We start from the raw sequence: 15,412 nt of genomic DNA on the forward strand, positions 1-15,412 counted from the left end.
GTTAATGGAGTGGTGATCTCCTGCTGGGTGGTGGCCTGAGTGCCCTTGATATTAGATGGGTAGTGGGGTGCAGGCAGAAAAACAGGTGCAGGGACAGTGGATGGTGGAGGAAATGACCAGGCCCATTTATTTGAAATAGAGTCTCTGTTTACTGAATAGATGATGGGAGTTACAGTATCAATGCAAGCAGCAGGCACAATTCTCAGATATTGCACAGAGTAAGCTTTTGCCAAAAGCTGTATATAGGAGGTGGCTGTAATGATGGCCCTGCCTGAGTCTCTTTCTATAGGTAGTAGAAATCTTCACAAATTGAGCAAAGACATGCAATTACTCTCACTATACTTTCTTTCAAATATAATTTTTATTAAGGTTTCTTCAGTGTATATTACACTTAAATCATAAGAGTAAGTTTATGAAAAATACAAACATTAAGAATATTTGCATGCAATTTAGTTACAACAAAGTATTGGTAATATAATTCGAATGTGACCGGATTTATACATTTCTTTGTTTCAATATTTTACAAAGTAGAGTTTAACATGAAACATTAAACTTACTCTCACTATACTTTCTGTAGTGTCTAGTTGCAGGGTGCAGTTTGATGGCTAGTCTATTTGACAAGTGTGGCATGCATCAGAAGCAATTATCTATTTCCATATGTTCCCATGAATGTGGGTTTACCTTACTGACTTCAGTCCATCATGGCATTTTTTTTAATGGGCATCAACTTTCTGTAGATATCCCACATTTCCTTCTCTCAGGGGATAATTCTTACAAAGTTGCTTTTCTCGCAGTTTTCCACTCTCAGGAATAGTATTTTCTTGAAGAACTTCTGTCTTAGGCTACTTTCACACTAACGTTAATATTTTCCAGTATTGAGATACGTCATAGGGTCTTAATACCTGAAAAAAAAAATGCTTCAATTTTGTCCCCATTCATTGGCACAATGGGGACAAAACGTAACTTTTAAAAGCATTCCATTCTGTTCTCACACCGGAGAGCAAATCGCAGACTGCTGCTGTTTGCTTTTCGTCCTGGGATGCGGAGCAAGACGGATGCGTCATGACCCACAATGCAAGTCAATGGGGACTGATCCATTTTCTCTGACACAATCTGACACATCAGAAAACGGATCCTTCCCCTATTGACTTTTAATGGAGTTCAGTCTTGGCTATGTTAAAGATAATACAACCGGATCTGTTCATAACGGATGCAGATGGTTGTATTATCAGTAATCGACGCGTTTTTGCTGAACCCTCCCGGATCCAGCAAAAACTCTAGTGTGAAAGTAGCCTTAGCCTCCTTTTTAGCAGCACACACAAAACAGGTTGTATCTTGCCTGTTCAGTAGCAGACTCCATACCAACTAACCAGGGGATCATAGGACAAGCTCACTCTCTAGCAATTGTAACTTATAACTGTCAATTAACTATTTGCTAACTATACATAACCTTTTGGGATACATAGTGCACAGTTCATCTCAGTAAACATTTCAACAGATTTCAAAGTTCCAAACACGGTACTAACCCTTTAGCAGTGAACCGTAGGGTCACTGCAACTGCACTTAAAAGAAAAAAAATCAAGTCAAAAACTGCATAAAAACTGCCCTGTGTGATCCTTCCTGATCTTAAATGGGCCTTATCACACAGTGTGCAACACAAGACAGTGGCTACAATTGTTCACTGACTTCTTCTGTACATAATCCACAATCTAATTGACATTTTCATCTTAAAGGGAATCTGTCACCATGATTCTGGACTTTTATCTGCTGTAATACTTGAATAGTACTATCAGGACTGTCGTGCCATGCTAGCATAACGGAGAGAACTACTGTGCACATGTGCAAGGTATTTCTGCGCAGCTTTTAGTGCAGTAATACTGATGTATTAAAGCAGATACTAGTCCACACTCATGATGATAAATTCCCTTTAAAGGGGTTTTTGAGATTTTAATACTGATGACCTATCCTCAGGATAGGCTGCAGTTGTCACAAAAGCATTGGTGCCTTATCAAGCAGCTGATTGATGGGGATCCCGGGACCCCCACTGACCAGATGCTGATGACCTATCCTGAGAATAGGTCATCAGTATTAAAATCTTGGAAAACCCTTTTAAGCACAATCATCCTTGTGGATCGAATGGTTTAAAGAGGATCTATCACCACTCCTGACATATCTATATTAGCAACTTGCCCATAACATAAAAATTATGGTGCATATTTTCTTAGAACTTTCCATTAAGCCATTACTGTTATTCCTCCTAGAAATTTGCAAATAAATTGTCATCTGGGTGTTACCATTGTCTTTAACAAAGAAGCAATATTCTTTGTTAAAGACAATGGTAAAACCTAGCTGACAATTTATTTGTAAATTTCTAGGAGGAATAACAGTAATGGTTTAATGGAAAGTAAGGACACACCCCTAACCGTCTTCACTCATTTATCAATTAATTCATGCATTTCTAGGAAGAATAAAAGAGAAATATCACAATGTAAAGATCTAAGAAAAGATGAGCCACAATGGAATTCCAGTGTTCACTAAAATATAGATGTCAGAAGAGGTCCTCGTTTAAGCAACCATCTGGCCAGGCATGGGATTCAGCCGGTTCTCTCCGGTTCTACAGATCCGATTGTTAAAATTCCAGCTGGATCGGAAAACCGGCTGAATTCCGATCCAGTGCGGCGGAAGATGAGCGCTTGCATTGTAGAAGTGCTCGTCATCTCCCTACATTCATCTGTATCACCGTCCTCAGGACGGCGATGCAGATGAACACTGCAGCAGGGCAAGGGAGATTGCGGGACACAGGCCGGAAGAGGCCTGCATCACATCGCTGACAGGGTGGAGGTAATTATTTTTTTTTTTGCTTTTCTGTGGGGGCATTGTTTGCACATATGCAACATTATGGGAGTATCTACTGGCTGCATGGCTAACACATGGGGGAGCCTATGGGGGTATCTACTGGGGGCATTGCTGGCATATGGGGGACACTATGGAAGCATCTACTGGGGCATGGCTGGCACAAAGGGGACACTATGGTGGTATCTACTGGGGGCATTGCTGGCACATGGGGGACACTATGGGGGCATCTACTGGGGGCAATGCTGGCACATGGGGACACTATAAGGGCATCTACTGCAGACATTTCTGGCACATGAGGACACTATGGGGGCATCTGCTGGCACATTATTGGGGACACTATGGGGGTATCTACTGGGGGGCATTGCTGGCATATGGGGGACACTATGGAAGCATCTACTGGGAGCATAGCTGGCACAAAGGGGACACTATGGGGGCATCTACTGGGGACATTGCTGGCACATGGGGGACACTATGGGGCATCTACTGGGGGCATTGCTGGCACATAGGGACACTATGATGGTATCTACTAGGGACATTGCTGGCACATGGGGATACTATAGGGGCATCTACTGGCACATCATTAGGGACACTATGGGGGGCATCTACTGGGTACATTGCTGGCACATGTGGACACTATGGGGGCATCTACTGGGCGCATTGCTGGCACATGGGGGCATCTACTGGGGGCATTGCTAGCACATAGGGAACACTATGGGGGCATCTTATACTGGCACATTATGGGGACACTATGGTGTTGGAGGAGAGGAAGAATACTATGGGGGCATATTATATAGGCACACTATGGGGGCACTAAAAAGGGGCATTTATACTAGCACATTCTGGGGAACACTATGGGGGAATCTTGTACTGGCACATTATGGGGGCACTTTGGGGAAGAGGAGAGGAGCACTATGTGAGCTTTTACCAGGCACATTATATAGGGGTGTTTTATACTTGCATACATTATGGGGGCACTATGGGTACATTAGGTCAACTGGGGGCACTGAGGGAAATTTTTGTACTGGCACACAGAACGGGAGCATTTTTGAACTAGTGCACATAATTATTATTATTATTATTATTATTATTATTATTGAAGGTGGCAGGTGAGTTGTTAAGAAGGTATGAGGATGATGGAAAAGTAGGAACCTAAGATGTCTTTTGTCAAACTGCAGAGACAAGAGATGGGTGAAAAATCATCATGACGGTCTGCTCTCAAAGGAGAAGATGAAGAAGAAGAAGAAGGTCTGCATCAGAGGAGAAGCCACTTGATATAAGAGGAATGTGGTGCTGTATTCTGGATAGCACAGAATATAATATGTATGCAAATATGTCTTTAGTGCTAGGTACAAATATGTATAAAATGTATATGGTGTAGGTAAATCTACTGTAAGAGTAGCCTAGGGGTCATTTATATACTGTATGGTGTATATGTGATTATATGAGTGTAGTGTCTATATAGTCTGTTTATGTATGCATACCTCCCAACCATCCCAGATCTGGCATAACTATGTACTGTGTGTGGGGCACAATGGAGACTAAGCAGGGTTGGGAGATGTACAGATAGACATTTGGAGGAGTTAGAGGTGTGGGCCAGCGCTGCAAAAAAAAAAAAAAACTTCAACATTGATAGTTTAGCTCCTTAGGCTTTCTAAAAGTTTTGTGGTATGTGTGTGTAGTGTATACATGGGGTATTTATGTGTATATGTGTTGCATATATATGGTGTATGTACAGTACAGACCAAAAGTTTGGACACACCTTCTCATTCAAAGAGTTTTCTTTATTTTCATGACTATAAAGTCATCAAAACTATGAATTAACACATGTGGAATTATATACATAACAAACAAGTGTGAAACAACTGAAAATATGTCATATTCTAGGTTCTTCAAAGTAGCCACCTTTTGCTTTGATTACTGCTTTGCACACTCTTGGTATTCTCTTGATGAGCTTCAAGAGGTAGTCCCCTGAAATGGTCTTCCAACAGTCTTGAAGGAGTTCCCAGAGATGCTTAGCACTTGTTGGCCCTTTTACCTTCACTCTGCAGTCCAGCTCACCCCAAACCATCTCGATTGGGTTCAGGTCCGGTGACTGTGGAGGCCAGGTCATCTGGCGCAGCACCCCATCACTCTCCTTCATGGTCAAATAGCCCTTACTTTCAAAGTTTTCCCAATTTTTCGGCTGACTGACTGACCTTCATTCCTTAAAGTAATGATAGCCACTCGTTTTTCTTTACTTAGCTGCTTTTTTCTTGCCATAATACAAATTCTAACAGTCTATTCAGTAGGACTATCAGCTGTGTATCCACCTGACTTCTCCTCAACGCAACTCATGGTCCCAACCCCATTTATAAGGCAAGAAATCCCACTTATTAAACCTGACAGGGCACACCTGTGAAGTGAAAACCATTTCAGTGGACTACCTCTTGAAGCTCATCAAGAGAATACCAAGAGTGTGCAAAGCAGTAATCAAAGCAAAAGGTGGCTACTTTGAAGAACCTAGAATATGACATATTGTTCACACTTGTTTGTTTTGTATATAATTCCACATGTGTTAATTCATAGTTTTGATGCATTCAGTGTGAATCTACAATTTTCATAGTCATGAAAATAAAGAAAACTCTTTGAATGAGAAGGTGTGTCCAAACTTTTGGTCTGTACTGTATATGTAAACATGTGTAGTAACGCCGCGTATTTGCCGATGAGTAGGGAACCTGTTCTTAAAAATTTTAATCCCACCCCTGCATCTGGTTCAAGAAAAGAAAATTCTCTTTAACTGTTGAACGAGCAGAACACTTACAAGCAGTGATGGCCAGTTTGCAGTGTTCGCCGACGAACACATGCGATTTGCCATCATTATTCCCAAGCCCGGCGATGCCTTCATCGGGCTGTTCTCAAAACTGCCTGCTCCCGGTGACCACATGTGTTTCAGAGCGGCTCGCGGCGCAGGCACAGGTAAGGACTTACCTCTGCATCGCCGGGCTTTGGAATAAAGATGGCAGATCGCATCTGTTCGTCGGCGAACACTGCGAACTGGCCATCACTGCTTTCAAGGCAACCTCATTTTCACCTATTTAGCTGCAGATCCATCAATTCCCGGGCTCCTTTTCTGCCATCCGCATCTCAGACTACCTGTTGCATACTTTGCATTTGGTGGCACAATTTGGTTCCTGCTGCCCTTGGTCTGACCAGAACTACTCATCTGAGGAGTTTTCACGAACGTACCGAGACATGCGGACAGTCCCGCGACAGGTGGAAGGAGATCTGTGAGGCTGGCAACAAGTGGTTTGATCTGACATGTTTTCTTTTTGGATCAAATTACATCTGTGTTGTTTCTGGTGCTTGCCACACCTTCTTTGCCCAGGTGTGGCTATTGTGGTCATTTTACCTTCTCTATTTATTGTTGTTTCTCCCACTATGCTATGAGGTTTATAGCTTCTGTTGGACTTGTGGTTAGCTTGTGTTTGGTTCTCGGCTGAGTTCCTGGTGCTACCAAAGCTTCATTGAAGATAAGTGTTTCCTTTCCCTTTTGTACTTTGTTTATATGTATGTGTGTGTTTCCTTTCCCTGTTGTTTGTCATTAGGCCTGAGGGATACTCCCATTCGTCCTTCCCTTTGGAGCAACATGTAGACTCAGTCCTGATATTAGTTCCAGGGTCCTATAGGGTGAGATAGGAATTTAGGTATCCTGTGTATGAACTTGCCTACCTTTGGCGCATGTTCATACTGGTAGTCTGTCAGGTTTTATCTAGGAGGTGTCCATCTCCCTTCCCTAGTTTCCAGGCCTTATTCCGGTTTCCCCTTTCCTTCCTATGCTTGTGTGGTGTTTTCCTCCCACACACGAGAGTGACAAGAGTGCTGGACAATCCAATGGAAGGACTGGACAAGTAGGAAGGTAGGAAGTGTCTTACACAGCCTGTATCAGGTGTGTTGTGGCCATCTTGGTTGGCAGAAAAGGAGCTTGGGAATAGTAGGATCTACAGCTGAAAAGATGATAAGAAGAACACCAGGTAAAAGTTCTAATCATTTCACAGTTACTATTTTTTTTAAATAGGACGGTCGCTCTAAATGGAATTTGTAGCATTTAAAAAATAAACTTATGACAGTCACTTATGAGCTCCAGTAAATAACATCTATGCACATACTCACTCATACTCACCTATTCCTCAATGGTTTCCTTATACTCTCTGTTTTCATTGCCTTAGTGAGGATGTGACATACATTACTCACATCGACAAAGCGACCAGTGAATGCTTGCGATCATGCATACTGCATTAGTATTGAATTTATTTGGTGCCACATTTTGGGGAAAATTGCATCTTATCTAATTCCTGATCTTTGTTCAGCCGACATTTGGGAAACTTCTGGCTGCAACTCATTGCTCATATATACTGTATGTGTGACCTACTTGCAAACAATAAGATCGAGTTAATAATACCTATGCTACATTGTGAAATGTTCCTGAAAACTGAATTTATATTTTATAACCCCCAACACTATTTTTTAACTTCATTTAACCTCCAAAACGATCTGAAACAGTATACTGGGAAAAAATAAGACTAAGGGAATAAGCAATGTATGAATTTCCTCATGCAGATCAAAATTAGAAAGCATTAGAGAGAGATTTAAATGACTCCTTAAGGGCAATACATGAATAGCCCATTTCCTTTCAGGAGACCTGATTTCTCTGAAATGCAATTTTCTGTTTATCGCAGATGTGAGAGTCACAGCTTCACCCACAGGGAATTTAGAGCATGACACAAGCTAGTACTGACACAGACTGTGTGTAGGTGGGAATTATGTGTCAGCAGTAGACCGTGCCATTATGAATACCCCATGAGTATACCATTGATGCAGAGGGCTGCTATATAAATGGCATTTCACAATTGCTTGCTGTACTCATTGGGAGTAACCTATTTCCATGTCATGGATTATTTTCTTACAATAGTCTTTTGTGATCAGTTTGTGATATGTTTTTTATTATTATCTTTTCATACTCCGTTAGCCCAAGTCTCTTAAGGTGCTAATTTTAATAAATCAATTTATACATGTACACACATACAAACATAGGAATATTATAGATAGAGAAGAGCTAATTTTTCAAAAATTCGATTCAGCCGCTTCAACAAATAAAAAATAAAAAATTGTTTAGATCTGAATTTATTTTTTTGCATAGCAGCGAACTTTGACCCATGACACATCCATCAGGTCGGACAGGACAGTCAATTGAGACGTTTCAGCACATGGACACACCCCCTACCCTATAAATAAACCTGATTTGGCAGCCATTTTACATTCTGTTTTTTGCCAGTGTAGGGAGAGGTTGCTGTGTGGAGCAGGGACAGATTGTTAGGGACACCAAACACTAGCTAATAGGGCCACAAAAGTCCTTTTAACGACTGGTGTAGGTGTGCTATTGATAGGTGTGACATACTGAGGGATGTGATATACTTATAATATACTTTGTAACATAGAAAGTATATTATAGTACATTTGTATTGTGCAGCAGTTGTGTGCGGTTCTGCTGCGATACTGCAACTAGATAGAGGGACAAATGCTATTGGAATAACTAATTGCAACTTGTGTGATATACCTGTTGCCCCCCCAAAAAAAACAGATTGAGGGGTGTGATATACCTATAATATACCTTCTAACATAGAAAGTATATTATAGTGCATTTGTATTGTGCAGCAGTTGTGTGCTGTTCTGCTGGGATACCGCAGCTAGATAGAGGGACAAACGGTATTGGAATAACTAGGGTTGAGCGAACCCGAACTGTAAACTTTTCAGTAAAAGTTCGGGTTCGGTGTTCGACGATTTAATGGCGCTTTTTGAAAGGCTGCAGGGCAGCCAATCAACAAGCGTTTAACTCGTGTGCCCTTAGAAGCCATCATAGCCATGCCTACTAATGGCATGGCTGTGATTGGCCAGTGCAGCATGTGACCCAGCCTCTATATAAGCTGGAGTCAAGTAGTGCCGCACGTCACTCTGCTCTTACTAGTTAATTGTTGACTATTGGCGGTTAAACTGTCGCCTGACATAAACCATCTTGTTAGTTTGGTTGGTGAACGTAAAGAATGAGGAGAGTGTCAAATAATGGATGTGGCCCTGGTTGTGGTGCTGCTGGTGTTGGTGGAGCTCCTGTTGCAGGGAGAGGACGTGGTCGATCTGTGACAGCTACACGCATCAGTAAAACACCTTCCTCAGGTGCGAGTAGGCGACAGAACCTTCAGCGTTATTTGGTAGGGCCGAATGTGGCTCTACGAATGGTGAGGCCAGAACAAGTACAGGCGATAGTGGATTGGGTGGCGGACAGTGCCTCCAGTTCCTTCACATTGTCTCCCACCCAGTCTCCTGCTGAAAGATCAGAGTTGGCACCTACAGCCCATGGCCATCAGTCTTTCACCTCACCCCCTTGCAAATCAGCCAAGCAGTCTGAGCCCCAAGTCATGCAGCAGTCTCTTTTGCTTTTTGATTACTCTGCTGGCAGGATTTCCGTGGGCCATCCACATAGCCCTGCCCCAGAAGTGGAAGAGATTGAGTGTGCTGATGCCCAACCACTTATGTTTCAGGATGAGGACATGGAAAGACCACCGCAGCACGTGTCTGATGACGAAACACAGGTGCCAACTGCTGCGGCTTTCTGCAGACTGACAAGGAGGGCAGGGGTAAAGAGTGGGTGGAAGATGATGTGGAGGATGATGAGGTACTAGACCCCACATGAAATCAAGGTCATGCGAGTGATGTGTGCAGTTTGGAGGAAGAGGCGGTGGTCGCACAGAGGCACCAGCACAGCAAAAGAGGAAGCAGGGTGCAAAAGCATCTGTTACATTCTTGGGTGACATTTACCATTTTTGCTGTGAATAAACCCCTGCTCTGCATAGGTGACAGGGACCTAAATTTAAAAAAATCATCTGTTACATTCTCCATATACAAACCCCTGCTCTGCATAGGTGACAGGGAACAATTTTTTTTTTAAATCGTCTGTTCAATTGGTGGATGACATGAACCCAGTTTTTCCGTGAATAAGCCCCTGCTCTGCATAGTTGACAGGGACTGAAATTTTTAAAAATCGTCTGTTCCATTGGTGGGTGACATTAACCCATTTTTGCCAATGAAAAACCCTTGCTCTGCATAGGTGACAGGGACTTAAATTTCAAAAATTCGTCTTTAATTGACGCGCACCCTCTCCTTTCATTTGATCCTTCTGCTTTAACAACTTGTCCCACATTTCCGCTCAATCACATTTCATCCATCCTTTCTCAGGCTCCCTCTCCGGCATGAAACCAGTGATCACCATGGTAGGCGCAAATCATCGAAAGTTGATAGGGAAGATATCCAATTGGATCGTGGACATCACGGGGACGTGCGACATGGTGGAGCAGAATGTGTGCACACGCTTACACATAGTGACTGATGGGTCTGCCCCCTTGAACTTCTGGGTCTCCAAATTGGGCACATGGCTTGAGCTTGCCCTTTATGCCTTGGAGGTGCTGGCCTGCCCTGCAGCCAGTGTATTGTCTGAACGTTTGTATAGCACGGCAGGAGGGAGTTATCAAAGAGAAGCGCAGCAGCCTGTCCACAGCCAATGTGGACAAGCTCACGTCCATTAAAATGAACCAGGACTGGATCCCACAGGACATGTCCGTACCTTGTGCAGAATAGACATGTATTCCGGCCTCACCCAGCCATTGTTGTCCTCTAGTGCACTTTCTCTTTGTTTTATTTTTTATACCCAGATTTAAAAGAAAAAAAACAGTGTTGGCTGCCTCCTCCTCCACCGCCGCTGCCACCTACACCACCACATCTACTGCCAACTCAACCTTCTACTCCATATGGACCTCCTCCTCCTAGATAAATATTATTATTTTTTATTTTTACATATTTTATGTTATTTTAAGTCATTTCCCTATCCAGATTTGTTTGCAGGGCACTTGCTATGCTCTTAACCACATTTTGCTGCCATTTGCAGCCCTCTAGCCCTTTCCATGACTTTTTTAGAGCAATTTTAGTGCTCCAAAGTTTGGGTCCCCATTGACTTCAATGGGGTTCAGGTTCGGGGTCAAGTTCGGGGCCCGAACGCAAACTTTTTTGTGAAGTTCGGCCGAACCCATTGAACCCAAGCATCCAGGTGTCCGCTCAACTCTGGGAATAATTAATTGCAACTGGTGTGATATACCTGTTTTCCTAAAAAAAAAAAAGATTAAGGGGTGCGATATACCTGCTTCTACAAAATACTGATTGAGTGGTCTGATACACCGGCTTCCACAAAATATTGATTGAGTTGTGTGATACACCGGCTTCCACAAAATAATGATTGAGGGGTGTGATACACCGACTTCCACAAAATATTGATTGAGGCCTGCGATAAACCAGCTTCCAACAAATATTGATTAAGGGGTTTGATATATCAGCTTCCAGAAAACACTCATTTAGTGGTTCTATATACCTGTAGCCACAAAATACTGATAGAGGGGATAGATATACCGGCTTCCACCAAATATTTATCTAGGCCTGCGATACACCAGCTTCCACCAAATATTGATTCAGTGGTTTGATATACCAGCTTCCAGCAAATACTCAATAAGTAGTTCTATATTAGGGATGAGCGAACCCGAACTGTATAGTTCGGGTTCGTACCGAATTTTGGGGTGTCCGTGACATGGACCCGAACCCGAACATTTTCGTAAAAGTCCGGGTTCGGGTTCGGTGTTCGGCGCTTTCTTGGCGCTTTTTGAAAGGCTGCAAAGCAGCCAATCAACAAGCGTCATACTACTTGCCCCAAGAGGCCATCACAGCCTTGCGTACTATTGGCATGGCTGTGATTGGCCAGTGCAGCATGTGACCCAGCCTCTATATAAGCTTGGGTCACGTAGCGCTGCACGTCACTCTGCTGATTCAAGCATAGGGAGAGGTTGCAGCTGCGACGTTAGGGCGAGATTAGGCAGATTAACTCCTCCAAAAGACTTCATTCTGTGATCGATCTGCAGCTGTGGATCATTGAAGTGCTATTATTGACTTGCTCAGTTTTTTGAGGCTGCCCAGAGCGTTTTTAGATCACTTTTTTTCTGGGGTGATCGGCGGCCATTTTGTGACTTGTGGTGCGCCAGCACGAGCTATCACCAAGTGTATTTAACCATCGATAGTGTGGTTATTTTGTGCTATATCCTACATCAGCTGCAGGCTGAGCCTGTGTCACCGAAGTGCATGTAACCATCAACAGTCTGGTTATTTTTTGGCCATATACTACATCAGCTGCAGGCTGAGCCTGTTTCACCCAAGTGCATTTAACCATCAACAGTCTGATTATTTTTTGGCCATATACTACATCAGCTGCAGGATGAGCCTGTGTCACCCAAGTGCATTTAACCATCAACAGTGTGGTTATTTTTTGCCCATATATTACATCAGGGGCAAGTTGAGCCTGTCACCCAGCGCCTAAAAAATAGACCTGACATTTCTATTCAACCAAATCTGCACAGTTTTAGCTGGTCAAGTTATTTGTAGTGACCGTCAAAGCAGACTTTTTGTTCTGGGTTGAAAAAGCATTCCCAAATTTGCCATTCTGAAAATAACTAGTTTGTGGTATTTGAGGCCTACTTAAAATCTATCCCAAAAAGAAAATCTTACATTGAAGTTATTGATAGTGTCATTCAGAAAAACCTAAGACACACGCTAGCGTACTGATAGAAGTGTCATTCTGTGATTTAACTGTCACACAGCACAAAAAAAACAGGTCTCACATCTCTATTCAACCAAATCTGCACAGTTTTAGCTGGTCAAGTTATTTGTAGTGACCGTCAAAGCAGACTTTTTGTTCTGGGTTGAAAAAGCATTCCCAAATTTGCCATTCTGAAAATAACTAGTTTGTGGTATTTCAGGCCTACTTGAAATCTATCCCAAAAAGAAAATCTTACATTGAAGTTATTGATAGTGTCATTCAGAAAAACCTAAGACACACGCTAGCGTGCTGATAGAAGTGTCATTCTGTGATTAAACCTATTAATGTCACACAGCGCAAAAAAAACAGGTCTCACATCTCTATTCAACCAAATCTGCACAGTTTTAGCTGGTCAAGTTATTTGTAGTGACCGTCAAAGCAGACTTTTTGTTCTGGGTTTAAAAAGCATTCCCAAATTTGCCATTCTGAAAATAACTAGTTTGTGGTATTTCAGGCCTACTTGAAATCTATCCCAAAAAGAAAATCTTACATTGAAGTTATTGATAGTGTCATTCAGAAAAACCTAAGATACACGCTAGCGTGCTGATAGAAGTGTCATTCTGTGATTAAACCTATACCTGTCACACAGCGCAAAAAAAAACAGGTCTCACATCTCTATTCAACCAAATCTGCACAGTTTTAGCTGGTCAAGTTATTTGTAGTGACCGTCAAAGCAGACTTTTTGTTCTGGGTTGAAAAAGCATTCCCAAATTTGCCATTCTGAAAATAACTAGTTTGTGGTATTTGAGGCCTACTTGAAATCTATCCCAAAAAGAAAATCTTACATTGAAGTTATTGATAGTGTCATTCAGAAAAACCTAAGACACACGCTAGCGTGCTGATAGAAGTGTCATTCTGTGATTAAACCTATAACTGTCACACAGCGCAAAAAAAAACAGGTCTCACATCTCTATTCAACCAAATCTGCACAGTTTTAGCTGGTCAAGTTATTTGTAGTGACCGTCAAAGCAGACTTTTTGTTCTGGGTTGAAAAAGCATTCCCAAATTTGCCATTCTGAAAATAACTAGTTTGTGGTATTTCAGGCCTACTTGAAATCTATCCCAAAAAGAAAATCTTACATTGAAGTTATTGATAGTGTCATTCAGAAAAACCTAAGACACACGCTAGCGTGCTGATAGAAGTGTCATTCTGTGATTAAACCTATAACTGTCACACAGCGCAAAAAAAAACAGGTCTCACATCTCTATTCAACCAATTCTGCACAGTTTTAGCTGGTCAAGTTATTTGTAGTGACCGTCAAAGCAGACTTTTTGTTCTGGGTTGAAAAGGCATTCCCAAATTTGCCATTCTGAAAATAACTAGTTTGTGGTATTTCAGGCCTACTTGAAATCTATCCCAAAAATAAAATCTTACATTGAAGTTATTGATAGTGTCATTCATAAAAAACCTAAGACACACGCTAGCGTGCTGATAGAAGTGTCATTCTGTGATTAAACCTATAACTGTCACACAGCGCAAAAAAAAACAGGTCTCACATCTCTATTCAACCAAATCTGCACAGTTTTAACTGGTCAAGTTATTTGTAGTGACCGTAAAAGCAGACTTTTTGTTCTGGGTTGAAAAACTATTCCCAAATTTGCCATTCTCAAAATTGTGGTGAACGGGAACAATGAGGAAAACATCTAATAAGGGACGCGGACGCAGACGTGGACATGGTCGTGGTGGTGTTAGCGGACCCTCTAGTGCTGGGAGAGGACGTGGCCGTTCTGCCACAGCCACACGTCCTAGGGAACCAACTACCTCAGGTCCCAGTAGCCAGCAGAATTTACAACGATATTTGGTGGGGCCCAATGCCGTTTTAAGGATGGTAAGGCCTGAGCAGGTACAGGCATTAGTCAATTGGGTGGCCGACAGTGGATCCAGCACGTTCACATTATCTCCCACCCAGTCTTCTGCAGAAAGCGCACAGATGGCGCATGCAAACCAAGCCCATCGGTCTGTCACATCACCCCCATGCATATCAGGGAAACTGTCTGAGCCTCAAGTTATGCAGCAGTCTCTTATGCTGTTTGAAGACTCTGCTGCCAGGGTTTCCCAAGGGCATCCACCTAGCCCTTCCCCAGGGGTGGAAGAGATAGAATGCACTAACGCACAACCACTTATTTTTCCTGATGATGAGGACATGGGAATACCACCTCAGCACGTCTCTGATGATGACGAAGCACAGGTGCCAACTGCTGCTTCTTTCTGCAGTGTGTAGACTGAACAGGAGGTCAGGGATCAAGACTGGGTGGAAGACGATGCAGGGGACGATGAGGTCCTAGACCCCACATGGAATGAAGGTCGTGCCACTGACTTTCACAGTTCGGAGGAAGAGGCAGTGGTGAGACCGAGCCAACAGCGTAGCAAAAGAGGGAGCAGTGGGCAAAATCAGAACACCCGCCGCCAAGAGACTCTGCCTGCTACTGACCGCCGCCATCTGGGACCGAGCACCCCAAAGGCAGCTTCAAGGAGTTCCCTGGCATGGCACTTCATCAAACAATGTGCTGACGACAAGACCCGAGTGGTTTGCACGCTGTGCCATCAGAGCCTGAAGCGAGGCATTAACGTTCTGAATCTTAGCACAACCTGCATGACCAGTCACCTGCATGCAAAGCATGAACTGAAGTGGAGTAAACACCTTAAAAACAAGGAAGTCACTCAGGCTCCCCCTGCTACCTCTTCTGCTGCTGCCGCCTCGGCCTCTTCTGCTGCTGCCGCCGCCTCGGCCTCTTCTGCTGCTGCTGCCGCCGCCTCGGCCTCTTCCTCCGCCTCTGGAGGAACGTTGGCACCTGCCGCCCAGCAAACATGGGATGTACCACCAACACCACCAC

Source organism: Bufo bufo, chromosome 3 (genome assembly GCF_905171765.1).
Source record: "Bufo bufo chromosome 3, aBufBuf1.1, whole genome shotgun sequence".
NCBI lineage: Eukaryota > Metazoa > Chordata > Amphibia > Anura > Bufonidae > Bufo > Bufo bufo.